Source organism: Meriones unguiculatus, chromosome 16 (assembly GCF_030254825.1).
Source record: "Meriones unguiculatus strain TT.TT164.6M chromosome 16, Bangor_MerUng_6.1, whole genome shotgun sequence".
Taxonomy (NCBI): Eukaryota; Metazoa; Chordata; class Mammalia; order Rodentia; family Muridae; genus Meriones; species Meriones unguiculatus.
The window spans coordinates 3,123,944-3,139,068 of record NC_083363.1 but is presented as its reverse complement, the minus strand read 5'-3'; the positions used below and the strand labels follow the sequence as shown (position 1 = coordinate 3,139,068).

The 15,125-nt window shown below is 50.7% G+C and overlaps 1 long non-coding RNA gene across 2 annotated transcripts; it reads right to left on the bottom strand.

Moving 5' to 3' along the window:
• Positions 1–288: 288 nt before the first annotated feature.
• Positions 289–8,076, bottom strand: LOC132648305 (uncharacterized). Of its 2 annotated transcripts, XR_009586673.1 has the most exons (3): positions 7,802–8,076; positions 7,279–7,608; positions 289–1,414 (listed from the first exon to the last, which is right to left on the bottom strand). It is a non-coding gene; the product is annotated as an uncharacterized LOC132648305 (long non-coding RNA). The 2 variants fall into 2 exon arrangements; XR_009586672.1 differs by having other exon boundaries at positions 7,279–8,076.
• Positions 8,077–15,125: the final 7,049 nt, after the last annotated feature.

The window sequence follows — 15,125 nt, the reverse complement described above, 5'->3', positions numbered from 1 at the left end:
GCCACTCGAGAGCCTGATTACCTGAACTAGGTCTCAGCACCTCTCTATAGGCAGCCTGCTCTCCACGCTCGCAGCTGAGTTGGCAGACGCTGGCCTAGCACTCCCAAAGCCCTGTTCTTCCTAGCTCCGTACCCACCAGGTGTAGTGGGCACCCCTGTGACCCCAGTACTGAGGAGGCGCAGGCAGGACGATCAAAAGTTCAAGGCCGGCTCAGCCACGAGAGACTCCTTGGCCATCTAGGCTACATCAGAGCCTGTCTCAGAAGCAGGCAGCAAATAAAAGAAAGGGTGAAGGACAGGACATTGCTTTAATCAAAGTGGCCAGTTTAGGAAGAGGAAGATCGAACAGCCCATTTTCTGGGTCTGGGACCTCAGACTCTAACAGAGGGAGACCCAGGCAGGGGAAGAAATCCTGTGTCTCCAACAAGGTGACTCCAAAGAGGAACTTCTCTGAGAAGACGTCCACGAAGGAGAGGGGCAGCCTCGGTTTCCACCCAGTTGGAGGATGATCTCATCACAGGGTGACCTTGCAGACCCCTGGGTGCAGAACAGGGTGCTGTGAGAGCTGACTCTAAAACACTTTCCTGTGTGACTCAGTTGCCCCGTGAATGACGAGCAGAGATCCAACCCACAGTCAAAGTCAGAAACGGAAGCGGAGAGGAGGCTTCCGCCTTGCGAAGAGCTGGTCTACAGCCTATCACACAGCTTCATCTAAATGAATCCATGAGCTATGGGTCTGGAGAGATGGCTCAGTGGTGAGGAATGCTCCCCGCTTCTTTCGGAGGAGTCCAGTTCGGCTCACAGCATGCACAGGGCGGCTCACAACCATCTGTAATTCCTTCCAGTTCCAGGGATCCCACGGCCTCTTCTGACCGCCAAGGGCATTTGGCACACACGTTACAAATACAGATGCCCAGGCAAAACACTCATGGAAAAAAAAAAATCAAATCAGACCATCTAAACAGCAAGAAAGAGAGGCAAACCCGTGCCATCTCCTCCCATGCACTGAGGCTGTTCAAGCACACACCACTCGCCTGAACACGGAGGCGGAGTCAAGCAGAGGGGCCAGCAAAGCTCCCCATTATTCTTTGTCTTCGCTCCCCCCATCCCAGGCTCCTAAGTTATTTTGGGGTTGTGATTCTGTCGTCCAGCACTTTGACTGTCCCAGTTTCCTGACATCTGAAACTTTGATGATGTGTCATCCATTTCCAGGTCCATGTCACCGTGCAGAGTGCTGAGCACGAAGGAAGAAGACCACAGCCCTGGCCTGTGTTCCCAGGTCCTCCCAAGTGGCAAGCGGTGAGTTCATGGCACCGTTCTGAGGAGCAGGTCTTTAACCCTGGCCGCTGGGTTAGGAGCTGAGCGCGGAGAGTCGGTAGACTGGAATAGGTTCTGAGCCCTGAGGGCATCCTCAGCTTCTCGGAGGAAACAGACGTGGTAATGTCCAGTACCAGTACGCCACAGCTCACACTCCGCAGACCCCTCCCTCCCGGATCCTCTCCCTACCACAATTAGACCACAGTGGAAGAATATCAGCTCCCGAAAAGTAGCCTCCAACCTCCCCACATGCATTCCATGGCACATGCATGACTGTCCTTACACATCTCTGTCTCACATACACTCACACACACACACACCTTCTTAAAAGAAAAGACAGAGGGCTGGAGGGCTAGCTCACCGGTAACCTAAGGGCACACACACATGTACACGCACATAAAAATAAAATAAATCTTTAAAGAGAAATTCATGGAAAGAAAAGTATTCAGCTGGGTGTAGCAGTGCATCCCTTCAGCCCCAGCACTTACGAGCAGAGCAGCCGGACCTCTGTGAGCCTGAGGCCTGCCTGGTCTCAAGCCAGTCAGGGCGCACGCGAGACCCTGCCTCAAACAACAACGACATTTTAGAGAGAAAGAAAATTCCTTCCTCCACTCCTAGTCTTACGGCAACTTGATACGCCAAGGCTGGTTGGCATCTGTGGAAGGCCTGCCCTTTTCTGAAAAGACAAAGAGGAGGAGTGGATGGGGACGGGGGCGGGGGGTGCTGGGAGAAGAGGGAGGGGAAACTGAGGTCAGGATGTAAAAAAAATAAATAAATGAAAGTAATTTTAAAGGGGGGAAAAGGAAAAATACTGAGAGAGAAAAGAAGGGGGACTGGGGAGATGGCTCAGTGGTGAGAGTTCTTACCACACAGATAGAAGGGCCAGAGCTTGGATCTCCAGACCATGTAAAGCTGTGGGCATGGGAGACACGCAACTCCAGCCCCTGAAAGCACACACAGGGGCCTCCTTGCTGGCCAGGGAGGCTGGCTGTGCTCTGGGTTTGACTGACAGCCCCCGCCTCGGGCAGGTACAAACAAAAAAACAGGCGGAGGGAAGGGGTTCTCTGTGAGTTCTAGCTGATCCTGGTCTACATGGCAAGACCCAGGCTAGCCAGAGCTACACAGTGAGACCTTGTCTCAAAACAAACACAATAGCCAGCTATTGTAGGGACAGCTCAGCGGGTAAGAACTCATGGTTCTTTTAAAAAGAAAAAAAATCCAAGTCTGGCTCCCAGTACCCATGTCGCGAAGCTCCACCTGAAACGCACGCTCTGTGGGTAGGCACATACATGCCTGTACACACACAATACAGACACATCGTCACAAATGAAAATTTACAACTAAGCCCCACAACACCACCTGTGTATGACTGCCGATGCCTCGGGCCTCCCTGTCCCTCTCCTCAGGAAGAGGATTCCTAGAGAGCTGCTCAGGGCGGGGCCAGAGCCAGCAAGTCCAGGGGACATGGGCAGCAGGGCGGGGCCAGAGCCAGCAAGCCAAGGGCCCCTCCCCCCCCAGCAGCAGCGCTGCGGGCTAGTCTCTGTGAGGCTGCGTTTGCAGGCTCCCTGTTAGCAGCTTAGAGCCACAGGGGTGTGCTCCCGTGCCCAGCTCAGATAGGCTTTCCTGGGCTGAGGAAGCTCTAGGGACCTCTGAAGAGTAAGCCGCCTGTTTAATGGCTTTCTGTGGTATATAAACAAAATCCCAAACTGGAAAAGTGAGAGAAAATAGGGTAGGAAAATTTCTCTCCTTAAAATGGTAATTGTTTTGTGGTTTTAGGCATCCTTTTCCCCATTCCATCAATTATTTAACACATCTTTATGATCCGTGGAAGCAATTGGCCTGATTCAAAATTAAAACTGGGAAAAAAATACTATGTGGGGCAGGCAGCGCCGTGTCTCCCCACCAGCAGGCCTTCAGGCAAGATGAACTCTATTTCCACCGGGACCTGCTTCGCGGCAGGGTTTCCCAGTGAGCTAAGTCCATGGCTGCCTTGCAGCTGCAGATCTGCAAAGAGGCACCCCCTTCCCAGGCATCAACCGAGGGGCACCAAAGAACACACAGAGAGGAGGGAATTTTTAAAATTATTTGTGTTTACCTGCATATATGCCTGTGTGACACATGCGTGTCTGGTGCCAGAGGAGGCCAGAAGAGGACCTTAAGCCTCCCGGGACTGAGTTACACACAGTTGTGAGCGAGCCGGCAACCTCCAGAAGAACGGCCAGTGCTCCTAACCACTGGTCCATCTCACCAGCCTAACTTTTTAAAAGATTGAAACAAAATTATCTTTGTTTTGTGTGCGTTGGTGTTTGGCCTGTGTATGTCTGTATGAGGGTGTCAGGCCCCGTGGAACTGAGATTACAATTTTGAGTAGCCATGTAGATGCCGGGGATTGAACCTAGATCCTCTGAAGAGCACCCAGTGCTTTTAACCCCTAGGCCATCTCTCCAGCCCCCTCTAAGATTTATTTTTATTCATGTGTATGTGTGTAGGAGTGTGTACCATGTGTGTGCAGGTGCCCACAAGGAGCAAAGAGGGCGTCAGATCCCCTGGAGCTGGAGTTATAGGTGGTTGTGAGCTGCCTGACCTATGTGCTGAGTCTCTCAGTACATGTGATTACAAACACCCTTGAAGGCCAAAAGAGGGCACTGGATCCCCGGAGTGGAGTCAGAGATGCAGATGGTTTGAACCACACCTCACAGGTGCTGGGAACTGAACTCGGGTCCTCTGCGAGTGTTCTTAAGCTTCTTAAGTGCTGAACCGTCTCTGCAGCTCTTCAGAATCTTGTTTGGAGTTCTGGGTTTTAAGATAGGGTCTCACTGTGTAGTCCTGGCTGGCCTCAACACAGATCTACCTGCCTCTGCCTCCTGAGTGCTGGGATTAAAGGTGTGGCCACCACACCTCCCGAGTCCTTAACCTGGTATCTCACTGACTCCTGACAAGCTTGGTAGCTCCCACGGGCTTCTGTGTCTGTGTTCGTTGGGGGATGGTTTTGTGCACTGTGTATTCAGATGCTGACTTCTGTACCCAGAGAGCTGGTTTCAGTCCAGACTTTGGCCTTGTCGTTATTGAAGCATCTCCTATGCCAATGCTGTGCAAAAATTGTTCTGCATCACTACTGATTGGTTACTAATGAGCTGAATATCCAATAGCTGAGCAGGAGAGTGAGGGTAGGACTTCCCATCCCAGGAGGGGGTCACAGGTGGAGAGGGAGAGGGTGGAGGAGGGAAGGGGAGAGGCCATGACGATACAGATGCAGCAGGAGCAGCCAGGGCGAGATGAAGATAACAGGAGTGTGGCTGGGAAGCAGCCAGGCCAGCATACTCGGGCTAGAATAGATGAGCATCTGCCCTGCTAGAGTGCTCGAAGCTCCTAATACATATAAAGGTCTCCGTGTCATTATTCAGAGCGGGGTTGGGCATAGAAAACTTTTTATTTTACACATGTTTCTTATATAACTTGGGTCTTGCTTACCTTACTACCAATTCCTTTCATATGATTTCATTTCTCCACAGACTTGACACACACTTCCATAAAAAAAAAAAACAAACAAATTTAACAGAACCCCAAGGAACAGAATCCCAAGGCTGTTCACGTGAACTCATAGTCTGAAATCAGAAGGTACCTAAGGGTGTACGCTTTTAATCCCAGCACTCAGGGGCAGAGTCAGGTGGAGCCATGAGAGCAAGAGGCTAGCCTGATCTACAGAGTGAGTTCCAGGCCAGCCAGGGCTACGTGGTGAGACCTTATCTGGGGTGGAGGGGAGGAACACATACAAGGAGTTAACCCGCTGTGTGTATGCTTACACAGCAAGCAGCAAGGCAAGAGCCCAAGGCACTTGAGCCTCCCAGGCGCAACCAAGGCTGGGTGACCTCACCTGTGGTTCTGCATTTAAGGTCATCCTGCTACACAGCAAGTTCGGGTCACCCTCAGCAAGGGCTGAGCCACCTGCCTCCCGCAAAAGAAGAGGTATGGCAGGTAAAAGGAGCAGTTCCCAAACATCTCCAGTATAAGCAGGTGGGAAAGAGAGGGGAAGGGAGGAAGAGGGAAAGGGCTGTTTACAAGCTCCTTCAACAACTATTTCTGGCACCAACTTGCACCAGGCACTATTCCTGACTCTTAGAACAAACAAGAGCAGAGAGGAGGCTGAGGCTGAAGATCTTCCAGAACTGATCTGGGACAAGAAATCTCAGTGTCAGGAAATAAATCCCAAGATAGACCAAATCCTCTGCTGACATACCAGACGAACTCAATTCAAGGGAGGGGGCGGGGCTTCCACAAATCAGAGCGAGAACTCAGCTTCCCACAGAGCCCTGATGCCCAGACAGATGGCAAGCCTTTCAGTAACTGCAAGGGCACTCTGTCTTCATGGCGGCTGCAGTGCTGGGCATGGAGTCTAGCACTCGGGACATGTTAGGATGTGCTCTGCCACTGAGGGCACCGAGCATGACTGTGGGGCACAGACAGACATACAAACAAAAGACCCATGCACAGAAGATGAGTTTTTAAAAACTTAGTTAAACAAGTAGGCTATTTCCACGGCTATAGCAAAGCTAGGCATGACAGTGCGTGCCTGTGGTCCAAGCATTCAGGAAGATCACAACTAAGAGGCCAGCCTGGGCTACACAGTGAGAGACCCTGTCTCAAAAAAAAAAAAAAAAAAAAAAAATCTATGCACCAGGCTAAAGGAGGTTACCTAGGGAAGTGTAAGCCATGACAGCATGCACCCATGCAAAAATGCTGACAGCTACTCTGCGTACCTATAATCAGTCCCAGCCCTGGGAAGGCAGACAGGAAGATCCCTGAGGCTTACTGTCCAGCCATTCTAGCCTAATCTATGAGTTCCAGGTTCAGGGAGAGACTCTGTTTCAAAAAATAAGGTGGCGGGGTTGGAGAGATGGCTCAGAGGTTAAGAACACCAGCTGCTCTTCCAGAGGTCCTGAGTTCAATTCCCAGCAAGCACATGGTGGCTCACAACCATTTATAATGAGATCTGATGCCCTCTGCTGGCCTGCAGGTGTAGATGCAGATAGAACACTGTATACATAATGAATAAATTAATTAAAAAAAATAAGGTGGCAAGATGGCTCAGTGGATGAAGACGCTGTACGAGTCTGAAAGCCTGAGGTTGATTCCCAGAACACACACAAAGATGGCAGGGGAGAGCCAACTCGACAAAGTTGTCCTCTCATAGTCACAGGTGCACTGCGCGCGCGCACACACACACACACACACACACACACACACACACACACACGCACACGCACTACCGTAGGAGCTCATGTCCTACAATCCCCAAACCTAGCTGTTTCCTGCTCCTCACAGCACAGTCCTCAAGCATTGCTGCAGACTCCTCAGAACAGTTGGGCATATAGGTACCAGGTCCCTCCTCACATACATACTGCCATACCAGACAGAAAGCTATCAACAAAAGACGTTATTTGGGGGCTGAGAATTCAGCTTAATCACAGAGCATTTGTCTAGTGTGTGTTCAACCCCAGCACATAGAAAAAGTCTCGCTTTGAAGCCCTGGCTGGCCTCAGACTCAGAGAGATCCGCTGCCTCTGCCTCCAAGTGCTGGAACCAAAGTTCTGCTGTTTCCAACTTCTTAATTAAAAAACAAAACAAAACAAAATCTTTATTTCACTAGCTGGGCATAGCAGCACACATACATGTTTAATCCCAGCACTTAGGAGGCAGAGGCAGAGGCAGAGGCAGGCGCATCTCCATGAGTTCAAGGCCAGCCTTGTCTACAAAGAGTTGCAAGCTGCCAGACCTTGTCACAAAACGAGCAGTCAGCATCTGACTGGAGAGATGGCTCAGCGGTTCAGGGGACTTGTTGCTGCTGCAGAGGACCCCTATGGTGGCCCACAGCACACCGCCCCCCAGCACAGCACAGGCCTAAGGCGGGGCCACCTGCAGGTGCAGCCCCACAGGCTGCAGACCAAAGACAGGCAGAACTCACCTGTCCTGCTTCTACGCCGATTGTCTCAGCTTTTGCTACAGAAAGAGAAGGCTCACACAGAATTCAGAAGCCACGTCACGCCCGGGGTTGCGACTGGTATCTCTTAGCACAGTTCGGATTCTCCTGGCCCCTCGGCAATTGCCTTCAGCCACTCCTGCCACACTCTAAGATCTAGTGGGAAACGCGCTGTTGTCGTGGGTCTGGAGGCAAGTGCCCGTCGAGGTACCAGCCTCAGGTGGTTTTGTTTGCTTTGGGAGACGAAGTCTCTGTAGTACAGGCTGGTCTCAAACTCTGAAAATGACCCCAAGCTCCGCTTCTCCTGCTGTGTCCCTAATGGAGGAATCACACCGTACCCAGTTTATTCTGTTAAGTTTTTGTGCAGAAGAGAACGGTTATCCTGACCCCAAAGGGCAAGCCATCGGCCATCGAGGGGCTCCCTGGGGTCCACCTCGCAAGTGGACGCCCTATTTCCACATCTGGCCTACAACGGCAGGCAGTTGTCCCCCCTACCCCAGCGACTCACTTGAACTTTAACCCTTCGAGATGTCTCAACCTCAAGCTTCGGGGTTCTGAGGTTGCTGATGTCACTGGGCGACACGGCGCTTGCTAAGCATGCCCATGATGCTGGCTCAACCTCAGGGTCCCGTTCTTTCCAGGTCGATTTCTGTCTTGATAAGACACCACAACCAAAACAAACAAACAACTTGGAAGAAAGGCTTAGCGCCCGTCTATCACCGAGGGAAGTGAAGGCAGGAACTCACACAGGTTAGGAAGCCTGAGAGCTGCCGCCTGGCTCGCTCGCTTCCACAGCGCAGGCGCAGCTGCCTGGGGTGGCACCGCCCACAGAGAGTGAGGCCCCTCCCACATCAATCATTAATCAAGAGAATGCCCCCACAGGCTTGCTTACAGGCCAATCTAGGAACATTGTTGTCAGCCGAGGATCTAGCTTGACTGAGTCAAGTTGACTAAAAATTAGGACAATGTCTGAAAGCTGACAAGACCACAAGTTCGATTGTCATCATTTGACAACCTGGATAATTCAAATGTGCTTTTCAGCAGCATCAGCTTTGCAGGCATAGGCGGTCCTTTCAGGCTGTCATGGACGGTGAACACCAGCATCTCAGGGTTTCATTGCTGTGAAGAGACACCATGACCACGGCAGCTCTCTCTCTGTTTTTTTGTTTTTTTTTTTGTTTTTGTTTTTGTTTGTTTGTTTGTTTGTTTGCTTGTGCTTGTTTTGGTTCATTTTCTTGACAGGGTTTCCCTGTAACTGCCCTGGTTGTCCTGGAACTCACTCTGTAGACCAGGCTGGCCTCAAACTCACAGAGATCACCTGCCTCTGCCTTCCGAGTGCTGGGATTAAAGGCGTGCACCACCACGCCCAGCAACAGCAACGTTTCTTTGGGGCTAGTTTACAGTTTCAGAGGTTTGGTCCATTTTGTCATGGCAGCACGCAGACAGAGGTGGTGCTGGAGAAGGAGCTGAGAGGTCTGCATCTGAATCAGCAGGCAGCAGGAAGTGGGTGTCACACGAGACCTGGCTTGAGCATTTTAGATCGCAAGGCCCGCCCCCTGTGACACATTTCTTCCAACAAGGCCCTACCTCCTCATAGTGTGGCTCCCTGTGAGCCTACAGGGACCATTTTAATTCAAACCACCCACAAGGAGGGTCTTCCAGGTTCCCATCGACACTCTCTTTCCAACCCGAGACGCAGAGGACTGGCAGACCTTTCCCTGCATGCAAACTCATCAGAGCCTGAGCCCACAGAGAGTGTCGCTCCACAGCCAGACTCTCTCTCACGGAGATCCGCCCGCCTCTGCCTCCCAAGGGCTGGGGTTAAAGGCATGTGTCGCCGACTGGCTGCCAAGCAGCTTTCTAATTTTTTAAATAAAGTTTTGTCTTATTTAACCCTTTGACAGAAAAGAGGCTAATTTTCTTTTACATTGCCCACAGATTCTCATCAGCAAGGAGGCCGCCACTGTTCAGTCCAAGAACAATCAACCCAATGCCCAAACCTCTCCTGAGCTTCGTTTTAACTTTCACTTGTACTGGGGCTTTGCCTGTCTGTATGTCTGCAGGAGGGTATCAGCTCCCCTAGAACCAGAGTTACAGACAGCTGTGATCACCATGTGGTGGCTGGGACTGAACATGTGGGTTCTCTGGGAGAGTAGCCATCGCCCCAGCCCCTACTGCTGCTTTTCTGGGCAGAGCCTTCCATAGCTCAGGGTACCCTCAACCTTGCGATGCAGCCAGGGGCTCACGCAGGATTCAGACTGGCCTCAAAAGATTGGAGCTTAGTGTGAGCGACCCCACGCCTCTAATTTTGATCTTATGTAAGCAAACAAGATCTAAAATTCCCCTTAAAGACTTGTGAAGGAAGACTGGCTAGTCAGGGGGGATGGTTAGACATAAGTGTCATGGACAAGGTGCCTCTTTATTTTTCTATCTGTCTATCTATCTAATGAGACAAGGTCTCACTATTCTATCTACCCCCAGCTGGCCTGGAATGTGTTATCATCTCCCGATACACACAGCATAATCAATGGCTGAAAACAGAAAGGGGGAAATGCAGTGAGGATTGTGGGATTTTAGTTTCTTTAAAAAACAAAGAATATGTTTTCATTTTAACCCCAGGTGTGGGGAGGTGGGGCTGCTTTGGATTGTCTGCAGTGGCTGGTCATGATTTGCCCTGTGCTCTGCCATGGTTTTGCCAGCTGCGGATAGTTTCTGTGATTGTGTGGTATTTGGAATTCTGAGGACTTTTCAGGTTATATAAATGCTGGAGCCCTGAGAGGTGGGGTAGATGCTTGGTTTCAGTTTGTTAAGCAGATGTGAGCAAAGAAGAAGAAAGAAGGAAGAAGGAAAAAGGAAGAGGAGGAGGAGGAGGAAGAAATAATTAGATATCCTGATGGCAAAGATCGAACTTGCCCCAAGGAGCCTGACACCCCCCCATCAGCAGGAAGTAGTCTAGCGATAGCAACAGCCTCCTTCCTCTCTATCCTTCTTTCTCTCCTATCTAAAGGGGTTGAAAGAAAGGGTAGGGGAAAGGAGGAAGAAAAAGGAACCCACAAAGTAGCAAACACTCCAACGCTGGGTTACAGAGACCCTGCCGCTCCTGCCTCCTGAGTGCCGAGGTCAAAGGTGGGTGCCATCGTGGCCAGCCACGAACTTCTTTTACATCATCCTTTCCCCCTTGCAAAGTACTTCTGTGTGTCGAGCTGCGCTGCCTGCCCTCCGTTCGGCTTTGTTGACTAACATGGTTCCCCGCCCTAGACATCTTCTGTGCATGTTGGCTCCGAAGGCGTCATCATTTTCAGTGTGGATATTTTGGGCAAGACTAACGCATACGCGGTGGTGGCATTCTCTGTAAGTGGAACATAATGTCTGCTTGTCTTTTTGTGAAGTAGTCACTGATGCTCAGTGCCTTCATCCACTCATTCACTGGGGGCTCTCTGTTTCTGAATTCCGACTAAGTAAGTTTACCACTTTTGCCCGTTTTTTTGTTTTTTTTTTTTTTTTTTTTCTGTAGTTTTGACAGTAAGCATGCCCACCCTGCTGTGGAATTATCACTACTGTCCACCCACCTCCAGAACCCAGTGCTCTGCTGAAACAGAAGCCACACACCTATGAGCCAACAGTGCTCATACCCTGTCCATCTGTGACAGTTAATCTCGTCATCTTGACAGGATTTAGAATCACCTGGGGAACAAACCTGAGGCTTTCCAGGGAGGCGCTCCTGACATGAGTGCAGGTGACATCCATAGGCTGGCTCTGGGCTGAAAGAAAAGGAGCGAGCGCAGGAGTGATAGAACCCACCTCTCCTGGCGCCAACCAGACTGCGGCGGAACACCAGCCGCCTCATGCCGCCCCGCCCCGCCCCATCCTAGCAAGATGGACTGAGTCTCCTCAAACCAGAAGCCGAAAATAAACCTGTAGGTTGCTTCATGCCAGGCATTTGGTCACAACAAGAAGAAAAGCACCATTGGAGGCTGGGTATGAGCCAGGAGGGCCACACACTGGAGGTGGAAGCAGGAGAATCCGGAGTGCAAGGCCATCCCTGGCACACAGTGAGCCTGCTGTGTGCTCCTCCGGGCTGTCTCAAACAAACACAGGTGAACAGCTTCCACAACGTGCACGTCACAGCTGCGTCCTGGGAGTGCTTCAGTCAGCACAGGTTCTCATGTGGCACGTTCCCTTCAGCTCTGCGCAAGCACTGTGCAATGTTCCTACAATGGCAAGATGACCAAGGACACATTTCCCTGAGTGTGTCCTCACTCTAAGTGAGGCATCCTGGCACAGGGATAAAGGGACAGAACAGTCCAACTGCTGTGAGGGCCAATCCTGGGAGCACAGGGGAAGAAGTGCCTATGGTACAGCAAGGCAGGGTGTGGCAGGGAGGCTCAGTGGGCAGAGGTGCTGCTGCTGAGGCTGACAGCCTGAGTGTGCGCTCCAGAACTGACACGGAGAACTCTGGCAGCACACTCTGGTGCTTCCTATCTGGTTGTTAATTCATCTGCTCCCCAAGGTCAGCTTGCCGTCTCTTAGGAGCACATCCTCACGCACACCTGTCCCTGTTGTCTGACCCTTGCTCCATTTAATTTAAAGTTGATTGGTTTAAAAAAAAAATGCCAACACACTTGGACAGGGCAGAAGTTTGGGAGACGTGGCCAAGGCCAGGGCTCTTGGAGGGAAAAGCAGCTTAGGGGTAATGTCTGCCTTGGCTCAGGTGAAATAAGGCTGTTCTAAAATCCATCAGGTGTCTGTGTCTTGTATTGATTGTGCCAGTGGGTTAGATGACAGCGCCGTAATAATTATAGGGCTAATAATAAACACTATCAGACCACAGTTCTACATTCTCTACAGCAGAGAACAGAGTCTGCAAGCTGTCCTGACCTCCACACACAAGCAGCCTGTGCGTGTGCACACACACACACTCACACACACGCAAACAAACACATTCAATAAAAACCTTATAAAGAGCAAAAGCTGAATATCCTGACTTCCCCAGGCGCACAGAGGGTCAGCGACTTGAGCTCAGAGCAGAGGCTGGGGTGTTTCTGGACATGCCTGTCACTCTGAAATGGGAAGGCCATCGCCTTGGACAAGGTGTGCGGTGCCCAGCTATTCAGCTACACCTGGGTCAGACAGTATACCCTAATGGTGTCCTATAGGTGTGCTTAACTCCTGCAGTCCCTGACTTTCCATACAGATCACCCTCCATGAAGGGGTCAAGCCTTGTCTACTAGGCCAAAGGCCTTAAGAGGTCGTGAGCATCCTGCCTGCCCGCCTTCCTCCAGGCATGCCCTCACCACACCTGTGAGGCAATCCCTTAAGACTCTGAGGACAGGCACACGTATCCCTCAGTTCTCTTCCTCCACAGAAACTTAGCCAGTGTAACTGCTATTATCAAACCGTGACGGCTCGGGAAATTAGCTTTTGCTGTAGATATGGAAGTGTCTTGATAGCTTTAAGCTAAAATTATAAGGCAGAAGGGTGCTTACACGGGGGGTTTACACTGCGAAGCTGTGTGGGTCACAGGTGAAGCCAAACTGCCTCTTATGTGCCCTGTGCTCGCTCTCAAACTGCAGCAAGGTCCCCAGGAACTTGGGTACACTAATGTGTTCAGAAGTATTCTCCGAGCTCAAACTACAATTTCAGTAAGTGTTTTGGACTTGATTCAAGCGAAAAGGAATTTCCACAGTGCCTGCCGTTAGTTTAGTTTTGAGACAGGGTCTCGTGTAGCCCAGGCTGGCCTGGAATTCAGTGGGAGAGGAGGAGAACCCTGAACTCAGGATCCCCCTGCCTCCACGTGTGGAGTGCTGGTTTATGTGGACTCCTGGCCTATGCAAGGCAAGCATTCTAAAACGGCCCCGGCCCATAGTTCACTAAATCGTGGAACGGAGGAGCTTCCCCCAAAACTTCAATTGGAGGTGACTAGCAATGTAATGACACTGGCCAAAAAGTGAGTGTCAGGGGAGAATAATGTAGAATCTTAAAATCCCCTCCACGTAATACATAGGCCCAACTGAAATCTTAGGCTACACTGCGCGGTGGTGGCGCACACCGTAATCCCAGCACTCATGGAGGCAGAGGCAGGTGGCTCTCTGTGAGTTCAAGGCTAGCCTGGTCTACAAAGTGAGTCCAGGACAGCCAGGGCTACTCGGAGAAACCCTGTCTCAAAACAGCAACAAATCTTATGTTTTGGGGGTCACTATCACGGCTACAGCCATGAAATGTTGAAGCATGATTGAGACAGTGTGGACTGCCTCAGAGAACCAAGTGGAGAGTGAGAAAGGACATCCAGGGCCTTCTTTTCACAGGTATGCATGTGCTCACGTGCACACACAGTAGAGACTCGGGAGCCAGAAGCTGGGTGGAAGCCTGCCTTTGTTCTTACACGGGGCCCTTAAACTCTCCGTGTAACAGGCTGACGCTGGATCCTTGCCCTCCTGCATCACCACGCCCAGCTCGGCCCAACAATCTCGGCCCATACCTGCAGGTTCACTCGTCGTTCATTTATTCATTTGTGGTTTTTGAGTCAGGGTTTCTCTGTGTAGCCTTGGCTGTCCTGGAACTTGCTCTGTAGACCAGGCTGGCCTCAAACTCATAGGGAACTGCCTGCTTCTACCTCCCAAGTGACAGGATTAAAAGTGTGTGCCCCTACCACCAGGCCTCTCTTTATTTTTTAAAAGTTCATGTCTTTATGTGTATGGAGGTTTTGTCTACATGTATTATCTGTGCACTGTGTGCATGCTTGGTGTCCTAGCAGGCCACTTGTGATATGTAAATATGTTTTTGTTTTAGTCCCAAGTGTGGGATTTTGGTTTGGGCTTCAGAGTGTCCGCAGCTGATATCTGGCTCCTGCTGGGCATGGTCTTTGCCAGCTGGTAATGCCTGCCTCAGGCAGCATGAAGGAAGGGTGGTCTAGGACTCTGAGAGCCGGGAAAGAGAAGGTGTGGCAGTTTGCAGAGACAGAGACAGACAGATGGTGTGGCGGCCTGGAGGAGACAGAAAAGTTTCAGCCTGGAGGAGACTCCTTGCTGCGTTTGCCCCCGAAGAATCCATCGGTCCTCAAGAGCCAGGAGACGAAAAGGGGTCTGTGACCCCTCTCCCCACGAACCTTCTCTCTTACCTAGGTTAAAGGGTTGGTGGAAGGGAGGCCAAGGCTTAACTACCCCAAATAAGAGTTTAACAAAGAGTGCAACAACACGCATTTTTCCCTCTTCTACCTCAGGACTTCATCTCTTCTTTGAAGACTTCACAGTCACACTGACGGGAGGTCAGGGTGCCCTAGCTGGAGTGTAGGTATGAATCTAAAAGTTCCAGTGAGCATTACTTATTTGTGGGCCTGGTCAAACCAACCTTTTGCACTGGCAAGTATCTACCACTGACTTACAGCCCCAACCCTCTCCTGAGAAATTTATTTTCAATTCAGTGCCACAGCAAGAATCAAGGGGGCTGGAGAGACGGCTCAGTGGTTAAGAGCACTGGCTGCTCTTCCAGAGGTCCTGAGTTCAATTCCCAGCAACCACATGGCTGCTCACAACCATCTACACCTTCTACTGCCCTCTTAGAGTACTAATATGCATAAAATAAATAAATAAATAAGATCTTAAAAAAAGTTAAAAAAAAAAAAAAGAACAAGAATCAACCAGGCTTGTAGCTCACTTGTGCGATACATAATTCCAAGTGTGAGGTCCTGGACTCAATTCCCAGCATCAAAATCAAACGAAACAACCCCAAGCAACAAGAAAAACAAAATGACACTTGGTGATGGCACACGCCTTTAATCCCAGCACTCGGGAGGCAGAGGTAGGTGGAGCTCTGTGAGTTCGAGCCAGCCTGCT